The sequence below is a fragment of the Cynocephalus volans genome, chromosome 1, assembly GCF_027409185.1.
Source record: "Cynocephalus volans isolate mCynVol1 chromosome 1, mCynVol1.pri, whole genome shotgun sequence".
Taxonomy (NCBI): Eukaryota; Metazoa; Chordata; class Mammalia; order Dermoptera; family Cynocephalidae; genus Cynocephalus; species Cynocephalus volans.
Genome location: NC_084460.1, coordinates 31,862,409 through 31,881,385, shown reverse-complemented (window position 1 = coordinate 31,881,385; position 18,977 = coordinate 31,862,409). Strand labels below are relative to the sequence as shown.

The 18,977-nt window shown below is 50.6% G+C and overlaps 1 protein-coding gene across 6 annotated transcripts in view; it reads right to left on the bottom strand.

Moving 5' to 3' along the window:
* EPB41L1 (erythrocyte membrane protein band 4.1 like 1) overlaps positions 1-18,772 on the bottom strand; it is a 121,324-nt gene extending 102,552 nt beyond the window's left edge. The window contains exons 1-2 of one of the 6 annotated variants that reach the window (XM_063094238.1): positions 18,696-18,772; positions 2,783-2,837 (exon numbers count right to left, since the gene is read on the bottom strand). The gene's annotated coding sequence lies outside the window, so the exon portion shown is untranslated. Of the gene's footprint in view, positions 1-2,667; positions 2,763-2,782; positions 2,838-18,079; positions 18,215-18,544; positions 18,622-18,695 lie in introns of those variants that run through there. The other 5 variants (XM_063094247.1, XM_063094229.1, XM_063094289.1 and 2 more) reach the window with 5 other exon arrangements.
* Positions 18,773-18,977: the final 205 nt, after the last annotated feature.

The window sequence follows — 18,977 nt, the reverse complement described above, 5'->3', positions numbered from 1 at the left end:
CGTGAGCTCTGTGCGACAGAGCAGCAAGCAAGCAGATGCAGGATGGCCACTTGGCCCACCAAACAGAAGCAGGAGACAGCGGTCAGAGAATGGGCTCTGAAGCCAGTGGGCTTAAATCCCAGCTCCTTTTACTCAGTGTGAGGCCTTAACTTAGCTCTGCCTATGTTTCCTCATCTATAAAATGAGGATGATAATAGTAATAATAGTTACTACCCAAAGGACTGTCATGAGGATTAAATGAAATAACACATGTAAAGCAATAGAACATTCCCAACACAGGGAGAGTAATTCAGTAAACATTAGTTATTGTTATCACTGGTGGTATCTGTACTACTATTACTGAAGAGGGAAGATATGGCCTCTTGCAGGCCTATGAGCTGTTCATTCTCCAAAAACTCGGAAATCTACTAACATCGTAGTGTGTTCTCCTGGTCTGTCTGCCCAGCAGCCTTCCATTTCCCCTTTGTCTGGTGTAGCCCTGCCCCTCCATTAGCTACGTGCGTAGACACCCGACCTAGACAGGCCTGGCCATTTAGAATATCCCTGTTCTCCCAGCAACAATGATTAACCCAATCCGAGTCCTTCCCTCGGATTGATATATAGATCCTAGACAAAAAAGAGTCCCTTCTTTCTGTTTAGGTTGCTAAGCTGGGGCAGTGGACAGCTTAAAGGGGATAGAAAAGCAGTGATGGGAGAGACAGAAAGTTGAACTGATCCCTCATCCTTCAATCCTATGAACTGCCCAGGATAACCAAGATAAAGTCTGTGCTGGTCATGGGCAAGGCCAGGCAGAAGCCAGTATTATAACTGTTCTTCTGTGTATGACACAATCTTTATCATCTGGGCTGCAATAGACAGTGCAAAACATGTTCTCAAGAATTATTCTAACCCAGTGGTCTTTGCACACCTCTTCCTGGAGCCCTGGCAATCTGCAGAGGTACCTCTAAAAGTAACCAAGGAACAAAGGGCAATAAGGAGGGCAAGATTCTGGGTAACCCCACTCCACATTCAACCAGACCAGTTCTGTTACAAATGCTTACATATTGTAATTCTGCTGCACAAAAAGATTTTTAAAACTGTCTTCTAATTGACACTCAGAATAGCACTAAGAAGTAGCTAGGGCTGATGTGTTCATCTACATTTTACAGAAGAGGAAATTAAAGCTCGGAAAAGTGAAGTAATGAGGCCAAGGCTGCAAAGCAAGGACTTGAATGTGGGGCTTTGGACATGCAGGCCAAATGGCTTTGGACTACCAGGATGCCTGTGAAAATCTGTTCTCTCTCACATTTTCTATCTGCTTCAGTAAACTGATGGTGGTTAATACCCAGAGTCTCATCTTTCTTGGCTCTGACCCCTACAGAGGCACCTGCCTCTGAGCCTGGCTCCTTGGAGGGCTTCAGGAAGCCTGAAGAACATGTGGAATAAATGTATGAACTAAGCTCTACCTCCCCTTTACCGAGCCCCAACTCTCCCATGCACACATGAAGTTCCCCTTTCCCAACACATTGCCCAAATGTCAGGGAAAGGCTGGGCAGGCCCCCTCCTGGGAACTCCTAATCCACCTCCTCTGTCCTGGCTGTGCTGCGGCTGTGGACAGAGGATTCCTTGTTCCCAGTGCTTCCTGCCCAGAGATCTCCGTGGGGCCCATGCACTGGCAGGAAGGAGCCAAATCACTCCTTTTAACTGGAGCTAAAGCCATCCCTACCCCCGCCACCCACAGAAGCAATGTGCTCCTAATTCTTTTCACCATTCATCCTACCTGCCCCTGATGGCTCAGCCCTGCCCCATTTTCCAGAGCCCCTGATCCCTACACTCATTCATACATACATATGCACAATGGAGAGTTCCCCTAGAAGTACAGATGTACCTCACATCCAACCAAAACTAAAAACCAGAGGATTCTAGAATGACAACATGACAGGCCTGGCAATCATGCCTTACTAATAATCCCACAACAACATTTGCACGTTACTTCGCAATTTCCCAATCAATACAACATCTTTGGCTTGGTTCCCTCTCTATGTCCTCACCCTGCCAGACTCACAGCACCTCCAAGGTGAGAAAGGGCTTTGACATGCCCCAGGCCCATGGTTTTCAGAGTCTTACCCAAAAGCCAAGGAGGGGTCCCGTAGCATTGTCTGGGGGCTGCTGGGGGCTGAGGAATTAGTCAGAGTCTCCCAGTCCTGCCCCAACTTCAACCAGGGCTTCCACCCCTTTAGTTATTTTGTACATTGAGTCTTTGGGGCTCATTTGAAAAGGGGATTCCCCTGATAAAAAGTTTGAAAACAATTCATTTAGTCTGACCCTACCTTCCACTTCCCTGTGCCCTTACAACATATGTATGACCCTGAGGCCAACAGAAAGGTACACAGTTGTCAGTGGCAGAGCCAGAATGCAAACACCCTCCCCTGAATCTAGTCTACACCCTAGGAGTGGTTAAGCAAAAGAAAGCAAGGATAAAGGGCCAGCGGCCCCAGTTTGCAGGCCCAGCACCATCCATGGCCAGCCACAGCGGCATGGATAAGCAACACAGGCAAAGCACACAGTCTAACACAGTGCTCAATGAATATGCATTTCAGCCCATATCTCAAAACAAGCAAAACCAGGCAGGGCCCACAGCACTGCTCCCTTTTTCAACCCCACCAGAAACCTGTGGCCTAGACAAACCCTCATGCCTCGCCAGCAGTCAAACATCTTCAAAATCGAGAGCCTGAAGGCCTGGAAGTCCTCTTTGTCCAACCTCAGCAGAAGAAGAATAAGGCTGTGCCTCTGGAACACTCACCCCTCTTCTGTCCACACCAGCTCCCTGGGGGTAAGAACGTCTGTCAGTCAGGCACCTAGAAGGAGGAAACAGTGTCAGTGCCTCAGAACTGAGTTCACCGGCCCAGCATGTGCTAGAAATTGAGAAGCTGGCATCTGACTCTGAGGAAACTTAGGGAAGTTGCTGAACCTGTTAAACACAAAGGCCGTGTGACTGAACGTCGCAGAGAGCAAAAGAGAAAGTAACAAATATGAAGCTGAAGCGGCCAGCAGGGGCCAGGCCATGAAGGGCCTCAGAGGCCAAGGTGACGATCCGGTTGTTATTCTGAGAGCAATGGGAAACCACTGACTTACAGGGTACGGAATGGACTGGAAAGGGGTAAAAGTAGCCATAGAAGTAGCTGTTAGGAGGTTGTTTTGATTGTCAGGTACGACTAGGATGATTGTCGGATTAGACTAGAATGACTGTCAGACTAAACTAGGATGGCTACAGAAGAGACAGAAGTGGATGGACTCAAGAGATACATAAATGGTGGTATCCACAGAATTTGGTGGCAGCCTGGATGTAGGGGAATGGGGGTGCAGGGGCCCCTACCCTAAGGTGCCTCATTCCATGTCAGACCAGTGGTCTCCAGCACCAGGAAAAAACAAACCCATTGCTCTCTCAACCTGGCCTATTTTTGCCTCAGTCTCCCCATCTGTGAAATAAATATTTAGCATTAATATTCTGCTCTGGTATGACTCACTCACAGAGTATTTAAGAACCTTTTCCATCTTCTTTGAGCCCCAATTGCAGGCCCCGCATAGCATGCAATGGGGTGAGACAGACGGAGGGAGAAGCCTCAGGTGCCCCAGACTAACACTCGGAACAGTCAGTCTCCAGGTGGGACGAGGTGTTTCTACTTCATACAGAACATGAGAATCAGGCAAATAGGGAGAACATACAGTGGTTTATGAGCTTGGGCTCTGGAGTCACACAGACACAGTTTGAATTCTGGCTCTACCACTTTCTAACTATGTGGCCTGGGCCAATTCACTTTACTTCCTCACCTGGAAAACAGGAGCAATAGTGTCTGCTGCCAGGGCTAGTGGGCTTCAATGAGATGATGCCTGTGAAGAGCTCAGCACAATGCCTTATCACAACCATCCAAGAGACAGCATCTTCCATTTACAGGTGCGGAAACTGAGACCCAGAAAGGTGGAATAACTCACTGAAGACCACACAGTGAATAAGTGGCAGCTGGGCTCCAGAGCCTGGGTTTTTAACCACCAGGTTATATGTACACCATTTTGGTTCCTGCTTTTCAAGTGAGAAAGTTAAGGCTAAGAAATTCCAAGTGACTTGCCCAAGGTCACAGAGCAAATTAATGGTACAAGAGACATTTGAACCCAGGCCTCCTTGATGAAAAAGCCCATGGTCTCCCCATGGATATCCAGAAAGTAGATGTGTGTGAAGAAGCTTCAGATTTCAGGGCCCTTTAAACCTGTAACAGGGACAAATGGAAATCAGGCCAATGGGCTGTGTGTGCGTGTGTGCGTGTGTGTGTGTGTGTGTGTGTGTACGTGTGTACACATGTGCACATGCAGCTACCTTGAGAGGAAACCAGAACAATCTAGTGAAACAAAAGCCTCTTTCTCAGAACCCTCTCTTGGGACTGGGCAGGAGAAGAGGGGTCTAACAAGCAGGGCCATCCATCCTGCTGGGGCTGAGCTGAGGGCAGTATCTAAACAAACAGAAACAGTTCCAGTTTGGCCATCAAGTTGCTGTGTAAGTGCACGCTCTCGCACGCTCTCTCTCTCTCCTTTCTCTCTCTCTCTCTCTTTTCTCTCTCTCTCTCTCTCTCTCACTTTCTCCAACTCCAGAATGAGATGGCTGCTCTAAATGGTGTCAAGATCCCTTCCAATTATAAGACAGTAATAATAACTATTCCTTACAAGCTCCGATTCCTGGTCAGACCCAGATCCTACAACCTCAAATGGTGGCCTAGTAACATTGGCTCCAATATTACCACAATAGGGTTGGGAAGACCTGCATTCAGGCATAGCCAAGTCACTTTCCCTTAACAGGCCTCAGCTTCCTTATCTGTAAAACGGGAACTTAGCTTTGTCTGATCACTTGCAGAAGGAAAGAGCCAAGGAGCTACCTCAAAGGCAAGCAATCCCCTGAAGATTCTTACAAAGCATCCCCCAAGCCCCATTCCAACTCCCACACTCAAGCTCTTTTGTTTTTCTGGCCAGTAACCTCAAGCTCTTTTAACATCTCCTTTCGCTCTGGCCAATGTCTCATTCAGACAAATGGAAGAACAGAATCCAAGCTGATAGATGCGACAGTAGTAGCAACCCCACAGCTAACACTTGCCTGCTTTGGCGAGCCAGGCACTGTGCTAAACGCTTCACTTGGATTATTTCTCAGGGAATCCCCTCAATCACCATTAGTCTCAATTTGCAAATGACAGACTAAAGTTCAGCAAAGTGAAGTACCCGTGGTCACACACAAAGCAAGTGAGTGGTGTGGCCAAGAGAACCCAGAGGAAGTTTCTTCATTTGCCATCAGAAGCCCTGATCTTATCCTTGAGGGTATGGGATTATCCAGGGTTAACATTCCATCATGAGGCTGGGGGTGGGGTAGGGGACATCTGGCCTTCATGCACCCCCAAACCTCTACCAAATAATTAGTTTTCATATAATCTTGTATCATTTGAATGTGTCCAACTCAACTCTGGCTACAACAGTGCTGTCCAATAGAAATACAATTCAAGCCACATGTATAGTTTACAATTTTCCAGTAGCCACATTTTAAAAAGTGCAAAGGAATGGGTGAAATTAATTTTAATAATATATTTATTTAATCCAATATATCCATTTCAACACGTAATCAATATAAAAGAATACTGAATACTTAGTCTTCTAAATCTAGTGTGTATCTTACACTTACAGAACATTTTGATTCAGACAGTAAATTTTTATATTAAGATTCTCTTAGCCTTTACAATTGAAAAAGTATACTCATGAATCTAAGTTCTCAACATATTGAGAAGTTTGTCAATAACTGGAGTGTTCTTTTAAATTAATTAAAATCAAATAAAATTAAATATTAAATAAAACTTAAAATTCAGTTCCTCAGTTGTACTAGCCACAATTTCAAGTGCTTAATAACCACATGTAGCTAGTAGCTATTGTATGGGGCAGTAGCAGCTCTGCAGTCAAGTCCTTGAGGGTGTGGCTGGTGGCCTCCTTGGCCCTCACCTAAAGCTAAGCCTCTGAGCTAAAGTTGTACCTGAATAGAATGGTATCTACTTATTCAACAACCCCCTACTGAGCCTAACATTAATATCCACCCTTGGTGCCTTTTATATTCGTAATGATGGTAACAAAGGGATCACAGTACCCATTGTTCAGAGGATGACACTGTGGCTCAGAGAGTTGGGCCACCTGCCCATGGTCACCCAGCTTTGATTGGGTATGCTCACTGGAAGCCTGAGCCCTGTCGCTAAAGCTTGGCAGGGGCCTGTCCTGAGGCTCAGCCTTCTAGAAGAAGAAATCAGCCTTTGCCACTATTCTCAGGGATCCCTCTTCCTCCAGTCTAATGGCAGATGATGGCCCAGAACAGGAAACCCAATGAAGAGGCTAAAAGGGCAGGAGAGCAAGAGAAAGGCACAGCATGGACTGCACTGGGCAGGGTCCTGAGTACAGGGCTTAGGCCACTGTGGCACTGTTCCCGCCCTCCAACCCTCCTCCAGCAGGACGCAAAAACAGCAAGGTCCACTGGCTGCCTGCCCTCTGGGTGGGTCCCCAGGGCTATGCACCACGCCCTCCCCTGCACCTCCCCCAAGAGCACTCACCCAGAGGCCCCTGGACTAGGGCCAGAGCAAGTACTGACCTCACAGGGTCACCTTGGCTGGAGGCAGGGGAAAGGGTTCTAGTAGCAGCCTGTCGCCTGGGGAGGAGAGGAGACAACCCTGGAGACAGATTCCAAAGGAGGGAAAAGGTGGCAGGTACAAGCCAGAAAACCCTGCGTGGCTACGCCCCTCTCCTGGGGAGCACAGCTAGCATTCAGCCCCCTGCCAACAGCCCAGCAGGGTGAAACTTTCATCAGTCATTAGGTTTAACAATTAACTCTGATTGGTTTCCATTTCAGCAGGAGGTAGTTCCAGCAAAAAGTCCCTTCTCAGGGTAGGGGCACTTAGAAGTGGACAGAGGCTGAGAAGGAGGAGGTGTTGGTGTGAAGGGAGAAAGGGGTGGCTAGTGGCCCCCTCACCTCCTCCTTCCCATCCCTCCCTCTGTGCTAAGGGGTGATGGCATAAGTTCCATGAGGTCAGGGGCAGTGCTGGCACATAGTAGGTGCTCAATAAATATTTTTAATCAACAAATAAGGGGCAGGAGTAAACCAGAATAAAACATGCCAGCTAGATGGGCAGACTGATGGAGAAGTGAAGGAAGGTGAAGGATGGCTTGCTCTGGGCTGGGCAACCTCCTTGACCTCTTTGATCCCAGGACATTGCGTGAAATGGGATGGCAGCCACCAGGGACATGGCTTTGAAGTTCCCCCAGCCCTGGACACCACTCCTGATTCTATTCCTCCTAGCTATAACCTTGGGAGTCCTCATTTCTTCCCTGCAATGGGGGTGATACCACTATAGTCCAGGGCCGTACAGCACCAGGCCCACAGATGCTAGAGTGCCTGTGCTGCTTGAATACAGTCGTGTCTCTCGCTGCTTGGCAACAGCCTCCTCTTCTCGGGCCACCCCCTGATTTCCCCCACACCCAATATTCTCATGGCTCCCACCTTTGTGGCCCTTTCTCCTTTTCCGGAAGGAAAGCCTGAAATGATGACGGCTCCAGCCCACTCACATCCCACTCACCTAGGATCACACGCACCCTGGCAACACAGACTGCTCCCGATTTGATGTTTGCTTGCCATTTACATCTTCCTCGGGTTCCTGGCCCCCTCCTCACCCTCTTCCTCCAACCCCTAACACAGACCTGGGCCCATAGCCCATCCAGAGCTCTCGGGGGGCCAGTTCACTCAGTGTTCTTGGGCAGGATCTCCCGGTCCTGAGCTTCTGCTTTCCATCTGTATAATAGGGGGTGAAGTGGGTTGATTAAGAGATCCACCTTCAACCATGCTCAGCTCAAGCCTGGGCAGAGAGGGACAAAGCCCCCCTCCCCACTCCTGCTTAGAAGTCTGGTTCCCCTTGACCCACACCATAATGCCCTCACTTTCTGCCCCACCTTCCCAACCTTCTCTCTCATGAACCAGCGATCCCCCAAATTCTTCTTGGCAAAACAAAGCTTGACACTACCGCTCCTTCCATCAGGGTGCTGACCCTAAGGCTCTTCTGTGTGGTGATTCTTCAGCATCCTTCCCACAACTCTCCAAATATGTGCCCCACTTCACCATCCCCCACAGTGAACAGATGTCACCCATCCAACTCAAATGTCAAGGCATCTGCTCTGACCGTTCACCCTTCAACTCACTCAACCTCACCTCTGCCAGGCTCTGACTCCTTGTATTAGAGTTTTACAGCCCCTATTTGACTGTAAGACCATAGAGACCAAGGAACTCCTATAATAATTTTTTTTCTGTCTCTCACCCTGGCCCCCGGGAACAATGCTCAGAACATAGTAGGTGTTTTCTGAAACAACAATTGTAATAACTATTAGCTAAAAAATAATAAGTCGTAATCATTTACTGGCCATTTATTTCTTTACCATGCTTTTATCTCAGCATTTTGCACATAGCTTTTCAGTTAATTCTCCCAAGCCCCCAATACACTTGTCATCCTCTTTGTTTTAAGCTGAGAAGATTGAGGCTCAGAGAGGGTAAGTGACTTGCCCAAGATCACACAGCCAGGAAATGGCAGTCAAGACTGGAATTTAAGTTCTTACCCACTGCCCTACTTGGCCTCCCCCACAATCCACAAATAAAGGAGGGGATATGTGAGACGTTGTGGCCTGCCAGTGACAGGCCCCCACAGGGCCTCCAAAGAAACTAGCCCAGCCCAGGGATGGAGGCAGATTCGGCAAATAAAATTTAATAAGCCTCGATTAAGCACAGCCCTGTGCTAAGTGCTGGGGAGCAAAGAATGAGACATTGCAGTGCTGCGTGCTCACAATCTAGTGAGAGAGATGAGCCACCTCCCCTGATAAAGCTAAGACCAAGCAGTTGTCCCCAGAGGGGAACAGATAAGGCGCTAAGGGAATTCAGAGGAGGTAAAGACAAATCTCATTGTGGGGGTAGGGGGAGGGCTCATGAGGCTTTGTGGGACAGAGGTTGGCATCTGAGCTGAGCCTTGAAAAGGCAGGCAGGATTTCAACAGTGACTGGGGAAGGGAGGGGGTGGCATTCCTGGCAGGGAAGAACAGAGGCATCTGGGGCAAAGACATAGGTAAGCCCTGGGCGTGTCCCAGGAGCCTCAGGAGATGCGTTCTCCCAGCCCTCCCCTTGGCTCTGACCCAGGTGTCCAGCCCTGAAGAGGCCATCTTGAGCTTCCCCAGACTCACAGACACCCAGTTCACTGATGGTGAGTGGGAATGGAAAGGGAGAAAGGGCCTGAGCACTTGGGCATATGGTTTGATAGGAGGGACTCTAGGGGCCAGAATCCAGGCTCTGTCCAGAATCTCTGAAGATGCTAACGGGGGTGGCCCCACCAGAGGTGGGTGAAGCTGGGGAGGCAGAAACGAAAGGGACAGAGAACGTAGACTGGGCAGCAGGAGACCTGGCTTCCAGAACTACAGATCAAAGCTGCACCGGACCCTGGGATTATCCTGTCTAACCCCCATTTTACAGCTGGAAAAACTGAAACCCAGACAGAAGAAGGGACTGGTCTACAGTTCCTCAGCACCTTCACCTCAGCAAAGCCAGTAATGTGCTGATAGGCACGGGGCCAGCCTTCTCCACCTGGCTTTGACATTAGCTGCCTGATGACCCTTCTCTCAACTTTAGGCTCCATCTCCATAAAACAACTCTGAAGATGGTGGTTCTAAGCTCTAATGGTGGGAGGGCTAGCTGTTAGCTCACTTAATTAGGGCGTGGTACTGATAACACCAAGGTCAAGGGTTCAGATCTCTGTACTAGCCCACTGCCAAAAAAAAACAAACAAAAAAACAAACTCAGATGGTGCCTATGGATCCTCTCCTGGGAACAACACACATTCTCAAAATTGTGCATGCAGTTTCAGAAATTCATGAACATCTGAGACCAGCATTCTCTAAGGGCAATCTGAGAATCATCTGTGTCCCAATCACCACGACAGGGAGCCTGTTAAAGCAGGCTGATTCCAGGGCCCCCCCAAGGACCTGACCCTCCAATGCAGCAGCTGAATTTGAATCTCTGGAGTAAGTCCTAGAAGAGTGTGGTTTTGTTATGGGGGGGGGTTGGTTTTGGGGGTTTTTTTTGTTTGTTTGTTTGTTTTTGGCAAGCTCTCTTTTTGTTGCTCTAAGAGGGAGCAAAGTTTGAGAATCCCAGCCTTTGGGAGGTAGGGGGATGGGATGGGGTGCTGAGCTGCTCCTCTTTTAGTGTCTCACGTACTGAATTTCTGCTTACTAGCCTATAAAGAGAGGGCTCTGTGGCTAAAAGTTTTAAAGCCACTGCTCCTTCATCAAGGACCCTTCTGGTTGAACCACCTGCTCAGACAGGCAGGTGGCTAGGCTGGGCTAGGCTGACAAAGATAATGGTCACGGTGGGGGTAGGTGGAGACACAGCAAGCAACTATGGCTGCCCAGATTCTGAAGTGACACTTAGATCAACTGCTCTACCTGGGAGGGAGTCTGGACTCCTGGGCTGAACTTGGGGTGAGAGGAGGTTTCCTATCCTTCCCTTTCCTCCCTCGCTCTGGCCCCAGAGCTAGATCTGGCTTCCTCCTTTTCCTTTTCTAGTAGAAGTGTACCTCTGAACTTGGATCTCCTGGCCCCAGGCTCTGCCCTCCTCCCTACTTCCTCCTGACTTCCACCCATCACCAAGCCTGACAGAGGATCTCCAAGTCCCCAGGCACCCTTCTGAGGAGACAAAACTAATGCTCTTTGCAGATGATAAGATTCCTTAACTAGAAGACACAAAATAATCAATGAAAAACTAAGGTGGCCAATGTCAAAACAATAATGAGATAGGAGAAAAACAAAGTAACTTCAGACCTTCCCTGTCATCTCCCCCTGATGCATTCTCCCCACCCCCACCCCCGTGGGCAGCGGCCTAGAACTCTGAGAGCTGTGGCCACCCCCCGGGGCGGACGCTGTAGGAAGGCCAGTCCCTGAGGGGGCAGCAGAGCGCAGGCCTGAGAGGTAGGAGCCCTGGATTGGAGACCCTGCTCTCTGAGTCAAAAATTCATTCTCTGAATTTGAGCAAGTGCATGCCCCTCTGTGGACCCTTAAATGTTCTCAAAAGTCCCATAGGTGACAGTATAGATAAGACTCAAGAGTACCAGTGGGCTTTGGACAGATCTGGATTTAAATCCCAGTTGTTCCACTTGTTGGCTGAGGACTAGGTAGGCCTGGGGCAGGTTATTTAGCCTCCTTTAATAAAATGGAGATTGTAATCTCTGCCTTGCTGGGTAGTTATAAGGATTAAAAGACATAAGGCATGTAAAGCACTTAGCACAGGGCCTGGCACATGGTAAGCCAATAATCATAAGCAGTTGTTTATAAGGGTGCTTGGGGGCTTGGAGATCCTTTGTCAGGCTTGAGCCTCTGACAGAAGAGAACCTAGGCTTTCTAATTCTTAGGTGGACCCAAGCAACCCCAAAAGCACCACCTCAAGTGGGTCTGGAGACTTTATCCTTAGACCTCTAATCTGGAGAGGAGGTGGGGAGAGGGATGAGGGGAAGACAGAGAGAATGGAGCAAGAGAAAAATCGAGAAGAAGAGGAAGGAGACTCAAGGGGCTGAGGAGGGGCCTGGCTCTCTCAGCTTGCGGGGGAGGAAGATAGTTTGACAGAAACTGCCAGCACAGGATAAGCCCTCTCTCCTTTCCAGAGCCTTTCCTACACCCACCAAGGCAAGGCTTAGAAGGACATGGCCTGCCTGCCCAGAAGCACCCCACCCCCAGCTGTCAAAAGGACATTGAAGCCTCGGGTTACCTCCAGGCTCTGGCTCCCCATGCTGCTGCCACCAGCCAGTGGTGACCTCCTCCCGCTACAGCAGGGAGAGATGGCCACAGCCAGGCTGATAACAAAACAAACTGCCCGTTCAGCCTGTGGATGCACTGCCTGCTCACTCAGGACTAAGGGACCCCTTTCTTGAGATTCTGAGGACCTTTGCAGAGTCCTCTCCAGGCCCCTACTTGTCCCAAGTTCCTTCTTCTGGAGCTAAAGTTGTAACTAGGGAAAAAGCACTGTTAGGGCTGTTAACAAGAGCCAGAAACAAGGTGTTCCAATTGCCACTGACCAGCTGTGTGACCTTGGGGATCACTTCTTCTTTCCGAGCATCAGTTTCCCTCCTTAGGGTAATGAGGGCAACAACAAGGACCATCTCTAAGGTCCTCCCAACTCTGACAGCAGCTACACTTCCTGTGATGTCTCTAAGTACAAAGGAGCAAAGATGACCTGCCTAAGGAGAGAGGCAGGCTGGGCGGGGCTCTGCTGAGAATGCAGTGGATGTAGCAATGGCTAAGGGTTATTATGATGATGATTATAATTAAAAATCACAGCAACAAACCTTTAAGCAATTTACAAAGAGCTTTTGCGTTATCTCCAGGGATTCCCAATCTCATAAGGTAGGTAGGACTGGATGATGGCTGTTCACATTTGGCAAATGAGGAAAGTGAAGTGTGATTAAGTGACTTGTCCCGCTACTAAGTACAGAGAAGGCAGAGCCGAAGAGATAGTAGTAATTATTGAGTGCCTACTGTGTACCCCCTCCCTAGGCCTGCTTATCTCTGTTCTCTTGATCAAGCCTCACCACCACAACACTGTGATGTAGGTGCTACTGTTCCCTTTTCATAGAAGAAACTGAGGCTGAGAAACAGTATCTGATCTACCCCAAGGCTCATGGCTGCTCCGTTGAAAAGCATGGATTTGGACCTGGGCTTGTGGGCCTCCAAGGCCTATGCTCTTTTCCCTCTTCCTCTAAGTGCTGGGTTGAGTAGTGTCCCTCCCCCAAAGTCATGTCTACACAGAATGTGACCTTATTTGGAAATAGGGTCCTTGCAGATGTAATTAGTTAAAATGAGGTCATGAGGGATTAGGATGGGTCCTAAACCCAATATGACTGGTGCCCTTATAAGAGAAAACAACACAGGGACACACAGGGAGAAAGCCATGTGACAACAGAGGCAGATGCAGTTACCAGCCATGGAATACCAAGGATTGCTGGCAACTCTAGAAGCTAGGAGAGAGGCATGGATCAGTCTGCCCTCTCAGAGCCTCCAGAAGAAACCAATCTTGCTGACACATTGATTTTAGACTTCTAGCCTCCAGAACTGTGAGAGAATACATTTCTGTGGTTTTAAGCTCCCCAGTTTGTGGTACGTCATTACAGCAGATCCAAGAAGTTAGTGCATGGTGCATCTGTGAGTAGCAGACCTGGGACTCCAACTCCAGTTTTCAGATTCTCACTCATTAGGCAGGCATGGAGGTTAAAGGGGGCCTGGAGGCCCATGAGAAGTCATTCTTGCCTCTCCTTCACTTTCCCGGGCCAGGTTGGCCTGAAGACCATCAATTGTGCTTCCTGGTGTTCTAGCCCTCTATCCACCCCACAGGGGCTTCCTATTGAGCTCATTTAGCAGCCTCTGTGCTCAGGTCTCCTGGTCAACAGTCCTCCCCTTCTACCTGGCCACCCTCTACCACCACCTGGAGAGCTGTGTTTTTGTAATGCAAATCTGATCCTTCCTGGTTGGTTTAATCCTCTTCCGTAGCTCCCTACCACCTGTGGGACTTGGTCAAGCTCTTTGGCCTGTGCCAGATCTGGCCCTAACCTTCCCCTCAGCCTTATCTTCCACTTACCAAACCTGTCCCCACCACTTGCCACTTTCTGCTCCAACCACAGGGAGCTATTTGGGGTTTCCGTAACAAGCCATGCTGCCTTTACACATGCTGTTCCAAACACCTGGAAGATCTAATTCAGCCAAAACACATCTCTCTCCTCTGTGAAGACTTTTCTTCCATAAATAGCCACACCCTGGCACCCTGTACATTGTCCTTGTGGTATGGCATATTTACATGTCTGCCCCCACCCCCTAGCCTGTGAACACTGTTGAATTGGTTTCTATTTCTGTAGGCCTAGGGCCCAACATAAAGGTACTCAAGAATGTTGAACTGAATTGTGGAGTAGCCATAATAATAGCTAACATTTACCAAATGTTTACTATGTGTTCATACCGTACTAAGCATTCCATGTACATTACCTCATTTAATTCTCAAAACAATCCTATGCAACAGACACTATTATTGGTCCTGTTTGACCAGTGAGGAAATGAAGAGACGAAATCACTCGCTTAAGTGTACCCAAAGCCAGAATGACTCCAGAGCCAATGCTAGTGACCACTACTAAATACACCATCTATCCCAACACCTTCATTTTACAGAAAATGAAACATGCAAAAAAGAGAAAGTGATTTGCCCACAGTAACATAACAAGGTGTGGACCCAGATCTTTAGATTCTTTATTCAATGCTCTTCTTCTTCTCATTTTTCCAGGATCCTAATCTAGGAAGACATAGAACACAAGCTAGACAGTGTCTCCTGAAGAGCTTTCTCCTGGCTTTCCTAGAGCAGAGCCCAGTGTGGATGAGCCTGGGCACATAGCAAGGGCTCAAATCTATGGCCAAGAGAGGCAGCAGTAAAAAAAGATGGATAAATCTACTTGAGAAAAGTCTGCAGCCTGCTTGGATACTACATTGTCATGGCTTGAGAGGAAACTTTGGGTATCATTTAGTACCATCTCCCATTTTATAACTTAATTCATTTGACAAACTTATTGAACACAAATCATAAACCAGGCACTGTGTGGTGTGGGACACTAGGAAGATCAGTAAGTGAGTTCCTGCCCAGATGGCATTTACAGTCTAGTGAGGGGAGACAAACAACTAACAAGTTCATGTATAATTACAAACTATCATAAGTTCTTTTTTTTTTTTTTTTTTTTTTAAAGATGACCGGTAAGGGGATCTTAACCCTTGACTTGGTGTTGTCAGCACCTGAGCGAACCGTCCATCCGTATATGGGATCCGAACCCGGGGCCTTGGTGTTATCAGCACCGCACTTTCCCGAGTGAGCCACGGGCCGGCCCAGACATTTAATGACTTTTTTTTTTTTTTTTTTTTTTCCATGACCGGCACTCAGACCAGTGAGTGCACCAGTCATTCCTACATAGGATCCGAACCCGCGGCGGGAGTGTCGCTGCGCTCCCAGCGCCGCACTCTACTGAGTGCGCCACGGGCTCGGCCAAACTATCATAAGTTCTATGAGACACAGAGAGCTCTTAAGAATGTATAACAGAAAAAACTGACAGCCTAGGGAGATGGCAAAGGCCCCCTTGAGAAAGTGACTGTTGAGCTGAAATCTGGAGTGGAAGTTAACCAAGATAAGAAGCAGAGAAGAGTGTGCTAGGGGAACAGAGGGAACAGCAAGGGTAAAATCCCAGAGGCAAAGGAGCTCACTGTGCCTGGATGAACTAAAAGGCCAAACAGTCTGGTTTCCCAAGAGGCAGGCAGGGACTGGATCCTGCAGGGCCTTGTAGGTCAGGGTAAGGACTAGAGAAACTGAGCAGAGCAGGGAAACCCCTTGCTCAGAACCTGGCCCACAGCAAATACTGTCAAAGAGTCATTGCATCAGTCAGCGAAGGAGTGGTTTGTCAAAGATCACAAGGAAGACCTGGGACTTGAAACCAGAATCCCTACCTACCAGGTGGGGCTTCAGGGCTACTTCAGGTTCATGTGTGAGAGACAGGGGAGTCTTTCCAGGTGTTTCAACCTATAGAAGGTTCCTGGCTCCAGTCTGTACCTCTCTTGAGATCTAGAGAGCATCAGAATCACCTGTGTTTGTTAAAACACAGATTGCTGGGTCCCACCCCTAGTTATTGAGTCAGTAGGTCCAGCAGGAGACCCAAGAATTTGCATTTCTAACAAACTCCCAGGTGGCCCTGCTGCTGGTAAGGTAACCACACTTTGAGAACCATTGCTGTAGACTAGAGTGTATAGGGAAGTTTGGGGGAAGCGGTCAGTGGGGACCATGGCCATTGGGGGCGAGAAAGGTGGATTCCTAAGTCTGGGCAACAATGTGACAAACTCTAGCACTCTGAGTAAGGGAAGGAGGCTCAAAGTCCCCAAATCCAGCCCACTAGCTGTCCAGCCAGGGAGACAGAGGCTTAGGGAGTTTAGACTCTTTTATTACATAAGAGAGGCTTAATAAAAATGTGGTGAGTGAACAGATAAACACGTAAAGGGTTTGATCAAAGTCAAAAGGAGACCCCTGGACCAGATTCCAGGGTTCCTGAGCCCCAGGCCAGAGACTCTCCCATGTCCTGGGACTCAGGGAAGGAGACGACAAGCCCAGCTTTCCCCAGCCTCTGCTGCCTTTGTCAGCAAAACATTTTAAGAATTGCAGAAATCTGCTGTTGGCCCCCAATCCTATCACCCATCCACCTTCCTTCCTTTTATACTCTCAGCTCCTTCCCTTCACACTCCAAATCCTGTGCACTTTATCCTGGCAAGCCAAGCAGCAAAGGGGGAGGTGAAGTTACAGGGAAGAACTGGAACTGAAGGAAGAATTCTTGCACCTGGATATCCTTCTCCCAGAACAATTCCTTCCTCCTATAAGATTCTCAGTTTCTCTCTATGCTTGTATCCCAGTCAAATACCAATCTACCTACATTTCAGTACCAGTATCTGGAAGCCATGAAGCCAGGGACTCAATTCCCAAACTTCCTTTTCACAGTTTTTTCTAAAATAGAGTGGCCTTGGACAGAATTTTCCTATCCTATTCCAGTTGGCAGCAAAATGCCACTTCTCTTGCAAACCCACACGCACAGACTCACTAATACATAAACAGTTATACATACATAAAAACAAATATACCAGAACCTATCAAAGCACATACGTATCAAGAGATACATTATTCACTCTTCATTGGTAAAACACACCTATGCACCCAAATGCACAGGAAATACAAGTACACAGGGAGAACACACACATGCACACAGACTACAGATCTAGAAAAGCATGCACACACCAATACATGGAGAAAGGGGCGCAGACACACCCAGAGACATCTCCTAAGGGGAGGATTCTTTGGAGTGGGGGGCGCTAGCCCTTTAAGAGAGGGGTCCTCCCTCCTAGTCTTTTCAGGGCACCTGAGCTGCCGTGGGTGAGGGTGGGAGTGCAGCTGACTTGGCCAAGCTGTGTCTGGCCCTGGGCGACAGTCGGTCATCGGACAGGAAATGGATTCCTGAGCCGGCTGGGTCACCAACCTGGAGTCCGCTGTCGCTGCCACTCCCCCCACCACATACACACGCCCCCCCCCCCCCCCCGTCCCGGGCTTCAGGCAGGACAAGCCCTCCGCTCCAGCTCAGCTCCGAACGCGGGTTCCGCTGTCATCCCAGCTCCCTCTGGCCCCCGGGGTGTGGCCACCCACCTGCCAGCAGGGAGTCTCCGCCCAGCGGGAACGCCCCCGCCGCCGCCACCCACCGCCCCAGCCAGGTACGCGGCTCCCGGCGACAGCAGCGCCTCGGCCGCCGCCCCCACCCCTTCCTCCCGGCAGTGCAGAGACAAAGCCGCGCACACGCACACGGGGGCTACGCGGGTGCACACCCGCCCTCACACGCGCACACACGGGAGTCACAGTGGCGCGCGCGCGCACACACACCCCGCCACAGGCTCCAGTCACAAGCGAAGCCACTGACACACACCCTCATCCAGCTGTACACACACTGCTACACATTCGGACACACCCTCTCACAGGCACATTCATAGACACAAGCAGACACACACACTCTCACCCAGATAGCACACACCACCCCGTCCAAACGCGCGGAGACGTAAGGGCACACACCCTTATACACACACATACACACCCAGCGCACACACGCAAGGCGCACACACCGAGCATCCACTTGCACAGATTCACGGGTACACGCGCACTCACACCCAACACACACCCGGAGACGTGGACCCAGACACACACACCCGCGCCAGTACCGAAACGCACGAATCGAAGCCCCGGGCTCCAGGCATCGACGCCCGCGCCCCGGAGCCTGCCGGCCGGCCTGTCAGTGCTGGAGGATCGGGGACCGAGCCCGTCCCCCCGCTCTGGCGATCACTCCATACGCACACGCGAGCTCGGACGCGGCGGGGTGCCCGAGGCCCTGAGGAGGGCGGCGGGCCGGGCTAACCTGGCGGCGGCGGCGGCGGCGGGGCTTCCGGGCGCTCTCTGTCCCTAGGTCGTTGCGTCCGGCGGTGGCCCGAGCGGGCTCCGAGGCGCACTCGAGCTGCGCAGAAATGCCCCACTCGCTCGCTTGCTCGCTCCCTTTCTCCCTCCCCCGGCGCTCAGCCCCCTCCCCGCCCGCCCCCCACACCCCCTCTCCCCCCTCCGCCCCGCCCCGGCCCGCTCCCCCGAGGAGGCGGTGGCGATCCCGGCTGCCCAAACAGCAGCGGGCGGGCGAAGGAGCGAGCAGAAGCGACGAGTCGCCAACAACCGGGGGAGCGCTGGGGCCGCCGGAGCCGCCGGAGCCGGGGCCGCGCGTCGGGAGGAGCCGCGCCGGTCCCCGGGGAGGGGAGCAGAGGAGGCGGCTGAGCCCCGAGAACCCGCCTGGTGCTGGGGTCCGCCGCCCGCTTCCCCACGTGGGCCCGGCGCCTACCCGAGCTGCCGCGAAGCTCAGAGGCCCGGGGCAAGCGGCCTGGCGAAGAGGAGGGGGCGACCCCACCCAGGGTTTCCTCGCCCTCATGGTCCCAGCCCGGTGGGCTCGGGCCCCGCCCACACCTCCCCCCGGGTTCCCTGCCAGCGCCGACCTCGGTTTTCCTTGGCTTAGACGCCTCGGCTCTCGGCCCGGTGCCCCGGGCTAACCCCGCGGCCCGGCGCCCAGCTCGCCGGCCTAGTCAACCTCCAGCCTGGACCTGGCCGACGCCCACCCATTGTTCCCGCGTCCAGAGCTCGCGGAGGATCCCGCCCCGCTTTCCAGCCCCCTCTCAAGTGACAACACTTCTGGACTCTCTGGGGGCTTTCCAAAGGCTGAGTGGTTCTGGAACCCCAAACCTCCACAGGACCAGGCATGCATCAAAAGATTTTTCTAA